The 14,633-nt window shown below is 34.5% G+C and overlaps 1 protein-coding gene across 1 annotated transcript in view; it reads right to left on the bottom strand.

The window, feature by feature from the left end:
- The window catches only part of STK3 (serine/threonine kinase 3), a 524,086-nt gene that overhangs the window by 399,460 nt on the left and 109,993 nt on the right, over positions 1-14,633 (bottom strand). The gene's annotated exons all lie outside the window — the stretch shown is intronic.

The following is a 14,633-nucleotide window of genomic DNA, read 5'->3' on the forward strand; positions in this document are numbered from 1 at the left end:
GGAAATTATATTTCAAGAAGCCATGAAGGAAAATTTTCTCAGTATTTTAGATCCAGAACGTAGAATAGAAATGAAAAGAATCTACCAATCACCATCTGAAAGAGATCCCAAAACGAAAACTCCAAGGATATTATAGCCAAATTGCAGATCTCCCAAGTCAAAGATAAAATATTTCGACCAGCCAAAAAGAAAATGACTCAAATATTGAGGAGCCACGGGTCGCACAATATTTAGCACCTTCCAGTGAGGAGACATTAGGATATGATATCCCAAAAAGCAAAGGAACTACAATTACAGACCAAAATAATCTGCCCAACGAAAGTGAGTATAATCCATCTGGGGGGAAATGGGTATATAAAGAAACAGAGGGCTTTTGAGCATTCCTAGTGAAAATATGAAAGCTGAATAGACAAATAGGACATTTAAAAACAAGACTTAAGAAAAGCATAAAAAGCTAAAATGAAAAAGTAATTATAAGAGCCTCAGTAAAATTAATTTGTTTACATTCTTATATGAAAAGATGATACTTGTAAAGCCTAAGAACTTTATTAGGACAGTTAAAAAGTGTTTACATAGACAGAGGACATAGGTGTGCATTGATTATTTTGGAATGAGCTCCCCTCCAAAAAATTAGAGGATAAGAAAGAAGAATGTCTGGGGAGAAAGGAAGGAATGGGGAAAATTTTCTCAAATAGAAGAGGCACATGCGGAAGAATTTTTATAGCAGAGGGGGAAATGGAGGGGTAGTCACAATGCTTGAACCTCATTCTCATCAGAATTGGTTGAAAAAGGGAAGAATATACATACTCAGCAGAGTATAGCAATATAACTTGCGCAATATTGAAAAGGATAACAGAAAGGGAAGGATGGTAATAAAAGGGAGGACAGACTTTTGAGAGACAGGATAAAGAGAAAGGAGAAGAAACAGAAGAAAAGGAAATGGAGGGGAAAACAGTTGGTAGTCATAAGTGTGAATGTGAATAGGATCACCTTACCCATAAAACAGAAGCAGATATCAAAATGGACTGGAAACCAGCACCCAACAATTGTTTACAAAAGACATACTTAAAAGACATATGCAGAGTTTTAAAAAAGGTCTGGAGTAGAATCTAGTATGCTTCTACTAAGCTAAAAAAAGGCAGGCATAGCAATCAGATCTTGAACAAAGTTAAAAAAAAAAAGACCTAAATAAAAGAGATAATCAGGAATTATTATTATATTTTGCTAAAAGACACCATAAACAATGAAGTAATATCAAAAATTAATAGCCAATTTCTCTGATAAAGTCCTTATTTCTCAAATAAATGAGTATAGAACTGAGTCAAATTTATAAAAAACTAAGAGCCACTCCCAACTGATAAATGGTCAAAGGACACAAATAGACAGTTTTCAGAAAAGAAATCAAAGCTATCTATAATCGCATGAAAAATGCACTAAATATCTCTTGATTAGAGAAAGGTAAATTAAAACAACTCTAAGTACCACCTCACACCTATCAAAAAAGACAAATGTTGGAGGAGATGAATGAAAAATGGGAAACCTAATTAACTATTGGTGGAGTAATGAAATGGCCCAACCACTTTGTAGAACAATTTGGAACTAGGCCCAAAGGGCTATAAAACTGTGCAAAACTTTTGACTTAGCAATACTGGTATTAAATCTGTAATGCAAAGAGATCAAAGGAAAAGGAAAAGGACTATATGAACAAAAATACTTATAGTAACTTTTTTTGTAGTGGCCAGGAATTGGAAATTAAGGAGATGTTCATTAATTGGGGAATAGATGAACAAGTTATAGCATGATTGTGATGGAATACTATTGTGCTGTGGAAAAAGATGAGGGGATTGGTTTCAGAAAAATCTGGCATGAACTGATATAAAGTGAAGTGAGAAGAACCAGGAAATCACTGTGCATAATAACATAGTAACAGCCATGTTGTCATGATGATCAACTGTGAAAGACTTGGCTACTCTGATCAATAAAATGATCCAAGAGAATTCCAAAGGACTCATCATGAAAAAAAGCTATCCACCTCCAGAGAGAGAATTTATGAATTCTAAGTGTAAACTTAAGTATAATTTTCTCTCTTTATTTTTCTTGCTTTAAAAAAATGGCTAATACGGAAATGTTTTGCATGATTTCACATGTATAACTGATATATTGCTTGCCTTCTCAGTCGGTGGGGAGAAGAGATGGGAGGGATTGAGAAAATTTGGAACTCAAAATTTAAAAAGAATGTTAAAAATAAATAATTTCTTTAAATGAAAGAAAGAACTCATGGATAACTTGGCTCCTACAAAGTAGATTCAGTTGTGTGAAATATATTCCATGGTGACCAAAAGCCTCAGTTGTGAGTCCCTGGCCTAAAGAAACTGACCCAAAGAGTAAGATTAAGAAATGTTAAGTATGTGAAAGCTCTGCTTCCGTTTATTGAATAAAAAAATCAGTTAAATATCCAACAGCCATCTTTTCCCATTTTTCTAATGTTAAAGTACTGTAGGTTTTTTAGTTTCATTGCTTCTTTTTCTGTTTATTAACTATCACTCCAGGAAAAGTAAATTCACATAATTAACTGTATTGTTGAGCAGTGAAGTAGTTACATGTTCTCTAAAGGAAAAAAAATTATCATTTCTCCCTCATACAACTAAAAGAATTAAAGAATATTTTAACTTCCAAACAATTTTTAAAACATCACAATCTTATGGGAACCTTCCATAAAAATGCAAATCCTCTTTTCAACAGAAAGTACATACATTAGGAAACTTGACCAGAGTAGTTTAACCACCATGATATGAAAGGCAGAAGAAGGTTCTGTTTTGTGAAATCTGGATTGCACATGTCTGACTAAAAAAAAAATAAGATTAATAATCTATCACACAATCCTTCCACTCAGTGATTTAAAATGAAAGCTTCCACTGCTTAAACCATATGTAAATATACATATATAGGGATATATACACACGCTAACTATAATCCCTTGATCTAAAAAGAAGGGAACTGATACTATGCTATGAAAATGGCCAATGGATTGACATCTAAAATCTTTTCCCACATTAAAAGATTTCTAAGAAAGATCAGAAGGCAACACAAAAAACACTCAATATATATGGAGTCATAAAATCTGTAAGAACCAGTATCCATTACACAAAGGAGAAACATATAATGCAGTGATTAGAAAATTCAAATGTCAATTAGTCCAAAAATGTAGAAGAATATTGAGACCTCGAAAATTCCTATATCTAAATGGAAGTTATGAATTTACCCATGTCAAAAAAGGTAGCATAATACCAAAGAAATAATAAATACATACCAAACTTACAAACCCCAAAGGACTCTTCAGATAGAGCACATTAAGAATGGTATACCTTTACAGCAAAGGGCAATTACCATAAGGATATCAGAAGAAAGAACACTGGACTGAAGTCAAGAGACTTAGGTTTTTTGTTTCTATTTTGCTAGCAACTTAGCCTCAGTTTCAAAATATGTAAAATGAGAGAAATTAAGAGTAGATGAGCTCTAAAATTCCTTCTTGCTCTTCAATCCCTTCTTCTCTGAGGCAAATAGATAGCATAGTAGTGTGCTAGACTTGGAATAAGAAAGAAGTAGGTTCAAATCTTCCCACAAATATTTACTAGCTACATGATTCTAAACAAGACATATAATCTCTAAGCCTCAATTTACTCATTTGTAAAATGAGAATAATAGTACCTACTTCATATAATTATGATGAGGATATAATGAAATAGCATAGGCAAATCATTTTGCAAACCTTAAAGTACCACATAAATACTAGCTATTTTTCTTAAAACATCATAAATTGAATCCATAAATATTCACTGAAATCTTATAATAAAGGAACTATGTTATATAAGCATAGGTTAAATCTGGGGGCACAAACCAATATAAAAGACTATAATTAAGGTCAATTATAAGTAATAAGGTTAGCAAAATGATGCTCAAATTATGCATGACTCGGGTTCTATATTGTTTTTAAAGTACATTGCAAATTTTCAAAAGGAGCCACCTTTCAGAAATTTAAAGCACATGTAACATAATTTATATGAGTTAAATTAAAATCTGGGTCAACAATTGCTTCTAGAATAGAATTACATAAATGCTTCTACAAATGTTTCTATATCTGTTACACATAAACTACTAGTAAATAGGTATTAATATGAACAAAATAAGCAGTGATTACCCATGAGTAAGTACCCAAAGGAAAAAGTTTCTAGCAAAAAATACACAGTGAAATTTCATTATGTTATCTAAATTATTTTCTAATCTTGAAGAGGCAGGAGAGAATATAAAACTACATTAAAAAGTAAGTCATAAATGTATGTAAGAGTCCCATTTGGGAGGTTATCTCCACACAAAGCAATGAATCACATGATAATTTAAAAGTGAAAGGGCGTTAATATCACCGTCCCAATGTATGAATCATCTCCACAACATTCCCAACAAAAGGGCATCTAACTTTTCCTTGAACACCTCCAAGGGCAGGTAACTAACTACCTTACAAGACAAGCAAGCATTTTTGATAACTAATTGTTAAGAAGCTCTTCCTTATACTGAGTTAAAATCTGTTTCTCTATAACTTTGGTCCCATAGCTCTTGCCCTCACTATTCACAAAGAATAAATATAACCTTTTTCTTTTTAGCATAATAGCCCTTTAGATATTCAAAGATAGCTCTCATGTCTTCATGTACTGACTAAATCTTATTATTTCTTGCCCTTGCTGGCTCTATATCAGCAAAGAGGTTTTCCTTCCATCATTTCTACAGATTTATTTCATTGGTAACAAATCCAATATGAGCCCACACTGTGATGTGGCTGCCAAAAAAGGTAATTGGATCTTAAACTGCATTTAGATAAGTATACTATCTAGAACAGGGAAGTAATAGTCCCAGGGTGCTCTGAGCTAGTCAGACCACATCTGGAGTACTTTGTTCATGTCAAGACACCACATTTTAAAAGGGTTAATGACAAGTTGGATCATATCCAGGAGAGCAAAGAGGATAAGGAGAAGACTTAAAACCATGTCATATGAAGTAGGGCTGAAGGAACTGGGTCATTTAACCTGATGAAGGAAAAACTGGGAGAGGGGGATGAAAGAGTAAAAGATATTTTATAGGTTAAGCAGCAAAGTTCATCTTAACATAAAGTCATATACCTGGCTCTCTCCTCAGTTATTTCCTCCTATGAATTAATGTGCACCTCCTCTACTGTTTTCTTTTTAGTACACTCCTTAATATCCGGATTTCAAGTTCTAGATATACTTTTCTCCTCTGTTCTAAGTTAAAATCTCTCCTGATCAAATTGATACTTCTCTGGAGAAATACGTTTGTCAGTATTTGTGAGATCTACACCATTCCTGGGCAAAAGCTCATCTCAAGCCAGTCTAGAAAAACAAATCCCTTTTGTTGATACCATGAACATTTCAACAAATATCTACTAAGAATCTATTTTAGAGACAAGCACTGCTTTAAAACAAGGCTCTCAAACTTTTTAGTCTCAGGATCTCCCTATACTCTCAAAAATTATTGAGGGACATATTCAGTCATGTGACCAAAAAGAAAGAGACGTTTTACTTGATCCTAATGACTTCTCAAATCCTATCAAAATCGGAACTGTGAACAAGATATGAGGCAATTAATAACCTAGGGCTCCAAAAACCCAAACAAGGCAAAAGCCCAAAGAACTAACAACAGTGAAGGTGGATGATCCCTAATCCTTAATGCACTCATTCAGTACTTTCTTTCCCCATTGCCTACAATGCTCCCACACATCTCCCCAAGCCAGCACACAAGACTGAAAAAAAACTTAATTACACATTCACCCCCAAATGCTATAGAAATAGAAATGGCAGAAACTTGCTCTAGCTCTGACAGCAGTTTACCAACAGCTCTTTGCTACAAAAGAGAGCTTATCAGAGAACTGCAAAATAAAGGGAAATGGGGCAGTAACTCATGCGGCACTTTACTATATCTGAGGTAAAGAGTCAAGCATCTAGCTAAAATCAATTAAAAAGTCACCTAGGGCAGAGACTAAGTGTAGTAAACCATGAACTGCCAATCATGAGAGAAAGCTGAGAAGGCTTTGGGATCCAACTTTCACAGAAACCACCACCACCAAAGGAGAGGGAGCAATAAAGTGGGAAGAGAAAAATGAAGGAGGGAAAAAGACTGAACTTACCAAAAATCTAAACAAGGAAAAAAAACTCAGTTAAAGCCTTGACCACAGGCAGATAAACCATCTTTTCTTATGAGAGATTAAAAATTAATATCCAAATACTCCAAGTATTATATTTAATAAGATTTATTAAAATAAAAAGCTAGAGTAAAAAAGGTGCTAACCCAGCTGCGGTTGCGAGGGAAGAGAGAGTGAGAGGCTGAGTTATAGCAAACTTATAAACATTATGCAAGGATGAAGGGAAAAGGATTCTGGGAGATGAAGTCCAAGGATTCAAGATTTTCTATTTATATACTTATTAATAACAAAGGAAGGATATGGCTTCCAAATCAGTTAAAATAATGCAGATCTCTATGAATAAATCCTGAAAAACAAATGAAAATAGGCAGTGGACCCTGTATGTTCCCAGAAGAGTATGGAACCACAAAAGGATGTTCCTAAATTCTTTAAAAGAGACCTAAGAACTGGGAAACTAGAATTAAAGGCTTGTATAGCAAAAATAATTGGCAAAAAAACACACAAACAAACATGAATCCATGCAGTCAACTAACTGATTGGGTATGTTAATATATACAAGTAGAGGTCAGTTTGAAAGAAATGAAATAAAAAAGCAATAACATCGTAAGACTATGGATCTTGAAGAAAGAAAAGAAAGGGAAGGGAAGGGAAGGGAAGGGAAGGGAAGGGAAGGGAAGACCTGGTGGCTCATGTTATATGGAGAGAAGCCTCTCCAAAAATGTCTAGGATGGTTCTCAAAAGGCTAGACAACACATTCCAGGGCAAGTAGGTACCACAGTAGATAGAATGACTGGACCTGGAGTCATAAAGACCAGGGTTCAAATATTGCTTCCTCATATTGCTTCAGACATTTACTAGTTCTGTGACCCTTAGCAAGTCATTTCTTCACCTGTAAAATGGGGGTAATAATAGCATCCACCACCAAGGATTTTTCCAAAGATCAAATGAGATATTATGTAATATCATTTCTGCTATGCAAAAGCAGAAAAAAAGAGCAGGATGAGTGACACTTAGCAGTTTAAAACTTGGAACCAACCTAGCTTGCCATGAGCCAGCAAAGGAGAGGCAGTTACTGAAAGATTACAAAAAGCAGAAATTTGAACAAGAACCTCTCAATTTGGAGAAGGAATTTATGGTGGGAGGTTGGTTGGGAATTGGGGTAGGCCAAACCATCTCAGGTTACCTGCATCCAGTTCTAATCACTATCACACCCTCAACTTCTATGTAAAGCTGTGTTATGCATCCTATTCAACTGATCATCAAGGAAGAAGCAAAATAAATACCATCAAACAATCTGGTTCAGGCCAAGGAACCTGGCCTGGTCAGGTTGCAACCGAGGGGACATACCTCTCCTGCTAATAATCTCAAACCTGACTACCTTCAATTGACAACACCTGATCATCAGTAGTTTAGCCAAGCTTTCCTTTTACCTCTTTCCTTTAGTCCCTGTTTCTCTTCCCTAAGTTTGCTGTTATTAAGTTCTGAAACTTACTTAGGTCGATGTCATCATTACTCTAAGGATCATCAAACATATCCTTGGGTACCTGAGGGAAGAGGGATTACTCAAACAAAAGTTAAGCCACAGTCACTAGTTTTAGAACCAGGATAAGCAGTCAAGGAGCTGTGTGATCTAACCCACGGTCTCTTTATTTGATCACTTATTCCTGGTACACTGTTATAGTGGAGTTGGGTGTATTAGTTTAGTCACAAATATCCCTGTAGGGTCTTGGTGTTCATCACCACAACCTGGTTTCACCTAAGGATTCCCACTCTCATTCAGCTTCAGGTCCTCATATCATCAGAGGAACTTGGGGCATCCCATTATCAGCATAACAGTTTCCTATAACAATTAGTAAAGTATTTACTATAGTGCCTGGCACAAAATAGGTGCTCTATAAACCTTAGTAATTATTAGTATTATAATTCTCTATTGCCAGACCCATACTTGAAACCTCTTTAGCTTGGTAGGACATCACAGCCTTCAAGAATCCATACCACCTCCATCACTTGACTAGGCAGGAATGCCTGTAAATCACTTGTATATTTGAAGCATCTATGATTTCAATGGTGTGGCTCTTTCATCCACCTACACAGATCACTATCTTTCAGTAAATAGTCTCTGTGTAAGGCCAAGAGGAAAAATTTATCACCCTGTAGCAAACCCAGCAATGAATTTTCTGAACTTAGCTGGAATGGTCCTCTTGATAATCAGACCCATTCTCAAAACTTTCCAAGTTGGTCAAACCTGCCAGAGCTTAAGTTCTACTGGCACAGACTTCAAGAACCAAAGGTAATCTCTAAGGAATATAGTAGCCTTCCTAATAAGATAAACAAAGAAGCCCCCATGGGAAGCTTGAAAAATAAACAAACAACAAAACCAAACCTGACTCACTGTCCAAATAAGTCTAGAACAACAGTGGGGGGGGGGGGGAGAAAGAGAATATCAACTAACCACCAGTTTCTACCTGTAACTTCCCCCTAAAATGAGTCAGCACCAATGCTGAACCTTGACCCCCAACCTAAATACAAACTCCCTTGGCCCCTGCTCCTAATCTGGGTCCTGTTTGATCCAAGTAAGAACCCTATAAAAACCCACTTTGTTTTCCCCACAACAAGCACCTAACTACTTCTAAGATCCCAGATACTGCCCTGTATGTACTCATCCTCTATGGCCACCATGTACCGTTTAACACCACTCCATAAAACTTTCTATCCACTCCCTTTACATTTTGAGTTTGACTTATAATACTAAACCAGTTCTCTTCTTAGAAGTATAAACTGTCTACAACACTGTGACTAGTAATTCAGCCTCACTGACTCAATAAATAGAGAGTAAGGGATGATTCTTGCTTCTCTACATCAGTGCTATGACTAGAAGCTCTGCCCCAAACCAGAAATCCTTCTGGCTTTTCCCCCAGGCAATATAAGGGGCAGATAAAGAAGATAATGACTTTCCCTATTACCAAACTTTAGTGTACCAAACCTGAAGTCTGTATTGAGATAATCTACAAACTACAAAGAGAAATCAAAGTCAGATTTCAGTGGGTAGTGTTTAAAATATACTAATAACTAACATTTAAATAAAAATTCACACTAAAAAAGTGCTTGGCATGTCTTACTTACTTCAGTGAATCTGCCTGAAAACTTTTTAAGGTAGGTAGTACCTTAAAAGTACTTGAATCCCAATTTTGTAGATGAGAAAAATTAAGACCACAGAGATCTTGTACCCAAAAAAAATAAAAAGACTTGTACAAAATTACATAGCTAGTAAATAGCAGAGGTAAAATAGATCTTATTCAAAATCCAGTCACTAATGTATATTCCTCATTCTCTCAACCTATAGGTACTTATTAGTTATAGCAGAAATGGAGGCTTAAGGGAGTTGACAATCAATGATCACCATATAACCTGCTCCTGTGGAGGTTAGACAATCTATTCTATTAGGATAGCATTTATAAAGTTTGATTCAAACAACATTTATTAAACCTCTACTTAAAGGTAGAATTCAGAGTTCCTGCCCTCAAGGAGCTCAGAATCATAAAGTTGATATCATGGTCCTTCATTGACATCCTCAATGTTTTATTTGCTTAGTGTAATTAATGCTTTCTCTATAGAGAAATGCATTTCTTATAATCCTAATACTGATAAGCAAATATTTACTCAAATATTTTAAAAATTCATTTTTCCCACTTTACCCTTTTATAAATTAAAGAAAAGGACAAGATAACATTTAGTGTATTTAACAGAACTATATCCTTGAACAAGTATCTAGAACTGTGGTATTTTTTAGAAGGGCACATTTCTAATTATAGTAAATCTTATGCTACTATCACCTAGAAAATCAAGGAAAAGGAATGTTATGGGAAGCATATGATTGGACAACATAACAGCAGTTGGCAATGTTTTCAAAAAGGAAGAGATTATCTTCTTAGGCTCCCATGCTATTGAGAAAACTGTTGCTTACATAATTTTCAGATACAGTCCTTTCCTTTAAGATACATGACTAGCTTAAAATATCCATTGTCACCTCTCAAGTGAATTACAATGTTTCTTCTTTAAAAAATGGATGAATTTCCCTACTGAGTAAAATGCCTTAAATATATAATCTACATAAAGTCTGCCAAGACCCTAAGAAGTGCTTATAATAAAATAATTTTGATTTGTTCAGTCCATTATCTCCTCATAAAAAGGAATGAATGCATATATATAGATAAATGTAATTTTTTAAAACAAGTGAAAAACATTTCCAAGTTTTATGGAGCTACTAGAAGATCATTCTGAAAGGATCACAGAGTGAGAACTTGAAGGAATGTGAGAAATTTCTAACCAAAACCCTCACTTTAAAAATGAAAAAGTTTACTTCCTTAGAAAGTGCCTTGCTAAAGATCCCAAAGCAGCAGATAAAGTACTTGAATCTAGGTCCATAGACTTCAAAACCAAGGTTCTTTCCACAATGATACATTGATTCTATGCTTAGCAAAGTTTTTCAACCTAGTTTTTATGTACAGTTTAAATATTCTGTGTTCACTATCAAAATAATCTTAAGAAAAAGGCTTTTATTGATTATTTTTACAGCATTACATTGGTTTACCACAGTTTATGTGCTTATGCTTATATGCTTAACAAAACTCTATGTCCACAAACCACATTTTTATGTTGTTCCTGGATTTATTTTAGGTAAACCTAGAAGTCCCTGAAACTGCCAAAACTGGAGGCCTAGTCAATGGTCAAAGAGATCAGTAGAAACACAGGGATCAGGTCATAAGGAAGCACTGGAGAAGGGGAAAGGCATCTTGGTTTTATATATGTATATAATATATGTTTTTTAAACTCTTACTTTCTGTCTTAGAACTAATACTGTGTATTGGTTCCAAAGCAGAAGAATGGTATGAGCTAGGCAATGGGAATTAGTCCACAGCTAGGAAGTGACTAATGCCAGATTAGAGCCCAGTGCCTCCAGTGACTCCAGTCTTTAGGCCTGGCTCTCAATCCACTGGACCACCTAGCTGCCCCATGGACATATACTTTATTTTTTTTTTCAGATTTAAATATTTTTTTAGAAAAATTTTCCATAGTTACATGATTCTTGCTTTTACTTTCCCCTTCTCCCCCCACCCCATATACAACACAGATTTCCACTGGTTATAACATGTGTGGTCAATCAAGACTTATTTACATATTATTGATAGTTGCACTGGTGTGGTCTGGACATATACTTTAAAGAAATCATCTTTACAACTCAGAGAATGAAGGACTGGAGTGAAGAGACACTTAAAGAGAACAGTGACAAAGCTATTGCAGTAGTCCAAGCAAGAGCTCAATTATACCAAAAGAGAGTGATTTCTAAAAAGCTTTTATCTGCTATAATCATCATGAAACTAAAGCTTTCTCCCACAATATCTGACCAAAAGTACAAAAAACATTTCAAAATCTATAATCAGAAGTAGATGCAGTGGCCAATACCATGAGAAGAACCACAGAAGGAAAGGAACATCCCTAAAGAAAAAAATCAAACATCATTATGGCAGATACCACTTGAGAAAAATATTAAAAATTTCCAAAAAGGAAACTAGCATATCTAGTGTGCATTCATGGTAGAAAAACTAGAACCCATTATGCCCAATTAAAAGTATTTTTTAAAACACGAAAGCAAATCAAGAAAATAAGTGTTATCAGAAATTCTAGATTCCCTTAAATAGTGATTAAAAGCCAAAGTCAAGTGGTTACGGCTATATATATAAGGAATCAAAGGAGCACCAAAAACAAAATAATTCAGCATCAACCAAAAACAACTATAGAAGTTTGCAAAGTAAAATTCAAAAAAAAAGGGATATGAATAAAATAAAATTAATAAAATATAAATAAAGGGATATGAAAAAGTTCTGGTTGTCTAAAAATCTAACAAAATTTAAGTTGGATCAAATAAAATAAAAAAATTCACACTTAATATAATGAATGATGAATGATAGTAATGTTACATCAAGAAACTACAACTACTGACTCAAAAGCTTCACAATCAGATGTGAATTTCTAGCAAGAGACCTTATCAATTATCTCTTCTTTGTAAGCCTGATTAATACCATCTTTTTAATATCACAAACCATTACCAAAAGATGAGAACACCACTGCCCTCTCCCAATATAGTTCAAATGCAGGTGTACATACTATAAACAAAGCATTCATAAGCTCTAAAAAGAAGCTACAACCACCTGTAAGAAAACATACAGCTTGAGGGGCAAAAAAGATGAAACAGAAAATCCCAGATATAAAGATCAACTTATGGTCAATTAGAGAATCACTGAAATGCTGGCATAAAGTGTGGTGACATTTATATTGCGATTGTTGATTATAGCAAAGCCTTTGGTTCAGTTCCATATGTGTGGCTTGTTCATGTACTGCAAATATAAAATGGAATGACTAGAAAGCTAGAGTACTCATGGGAAACTTCTCTGAAACACAGTGCCAACACAATAATGTCATTAGATAAACAGTTTATATCCATTATATTTGTGCCTAGACTTAAATCCATTATCAACTTTAATAAACCAAATTCACATGATAAATGAACATGAAATTTTACCATGTTATTTGAAAACACTGAAAATATTTTGACTGCTTCTTATAGAATCTTCTCCAATGGTATTGAGATGTCATTTGGAATCTAGAAATGTAAAATTCTTAATGTAGGAAAAGAAAGAGACTGAATGCTTCCAGCCTGAATCTGGAGGTTACAATAAACCAAGGCAACATCTACAAATACCTTGGGTTTCCTTCAGGCAAGACACGTCTAGCAAAAAGTTATCAGGGACAAAGCTATAGGTGAGCACATAGTTTAAAATATCCCAAAAGCAAATTGAATAGTAAGAATGCATTTAAAGCAACTAATAACTATACAATACCTTAATGTATAGTCACTACTAGAAAATGGACCATAGCAGATTTTAAAGGTATTCTAACAAAAACCTATACAATATTAATAAAAGGTAGGGTCCACTGGGCCAAGGCAGCTAGAGAAAGATAAACACTTTCACCAAAAAGGAAGAAAATGTATTGACAATCTTAGAGCACTTGCTAAACAGACTAAAATATTTACAGAAATACTTGTAGAAAAAAAAAAAAAGAACATATCACTTCAAAAGCAGCTAAATAGAGCAGCGGATAGAATGCTGGGTTTGGAATCTAGAAGGCCTAAGTTCAAATACAGGCTCAGTCTTACCAGCTCCATGACCTTGTACAAATCACTTAATCTCTGCCATAGTTTCTTCAACTGTAAAAAATGGGGATAATGGCACCAAACTCCTAACATTGTGAGAACCAAATGGAATACTATTTATAGCACAGAGTAGGCAATATATAAATGCTAGGCATTATTATCATCGAAAAAGCAAAGTAAAGGATGATGGCACTTATATGTCACAGGATTAGACAAATTAACCATAACTGTTTAATCAAGAGTCTATGAAATAGCTGAAATCCAAGAATTAAATCAAAAAAGTCTTGCTATGAGCCATATCTGCATAAACTAAGCCAATAATATATAGACAAAGAAGCAAATGAGTAGGTGGGTCATTAGAATATGTTTACAGAAATGGAAAGTCTTGTCAAATAAATCAAAGTGACTGCTATGAGAAATTACACAAAGCTCATTTTTAAGGAATTCAAAATCATTCATTGATGTAGGTTTCACAAGGAAACAGCAGAAACCATGCAAGTTAGAAAAAATCAGCACTAATCAAATACTTAGAAAAGGCTTTATAAAGTAGTCAAAAATAAGAAGAAGCTCACTACTCCATAATAGATATGATGAAGTACGCTTCCCATATCTTATCAAAGAGATTATAGAGTGTGACTAAAGAAAAATACAAATCTACAGACAGAGCCAATGTGTCGATTTCTTTTTGTTGGAGTATGTTTAGAGAAGGCTCAGATTTGCTCTTTGGGAAAGGGGAATTGGTGAATAATGATGATGATTCAAAAAAAATCCAAAAGGAAAAATTGAATGAAATATTTTTAAAATACACAGAAAAGAATAGCAAGACCTTCAGAAGGGAATATAAAACAGCAGGGCAATTTTGACAATCATGTTAAATTTAAAGTACATTTTTAAAACTATATGATGGAAGTTCAGAATTTCATATACAATTCTCTTTTCTATTTTTAATGGGAAGAGAAAAGGGAAGGGAAAATGAGGAAGAAAACAAGTATTTATTAAATGTCTACCATATGTCAGGCACTGTGATAATTGCTTTACAAATATTATCTCATTTGAGATTCACAACAATCCAGAAAAGTAGGTTCCCCATTTTGCAACTGAAGAAACTTGAGGCAAAGTGGAAATGACCTGGCCAGAGTCATACTGCTAGTAAATATCTAAGGCCACGTTTGAACTAAGGTCTTCTTGCCTCAACCCACACTGTGTTACCTA

Source organism: Gracilinanus agilis, chromosome 1, assembly GCF_016433145.1.
Source record: "Gracilinanus agilis isolate LMUSP501 chromosome 1, AgileGrace, whole genome shotgun sequence".
NCBI lineage: Eukaryota > Metazoa > Chordata > Mammalia > Didelphimorphia > Didelphidae > Gracilinanus > Gracilinanus agilis.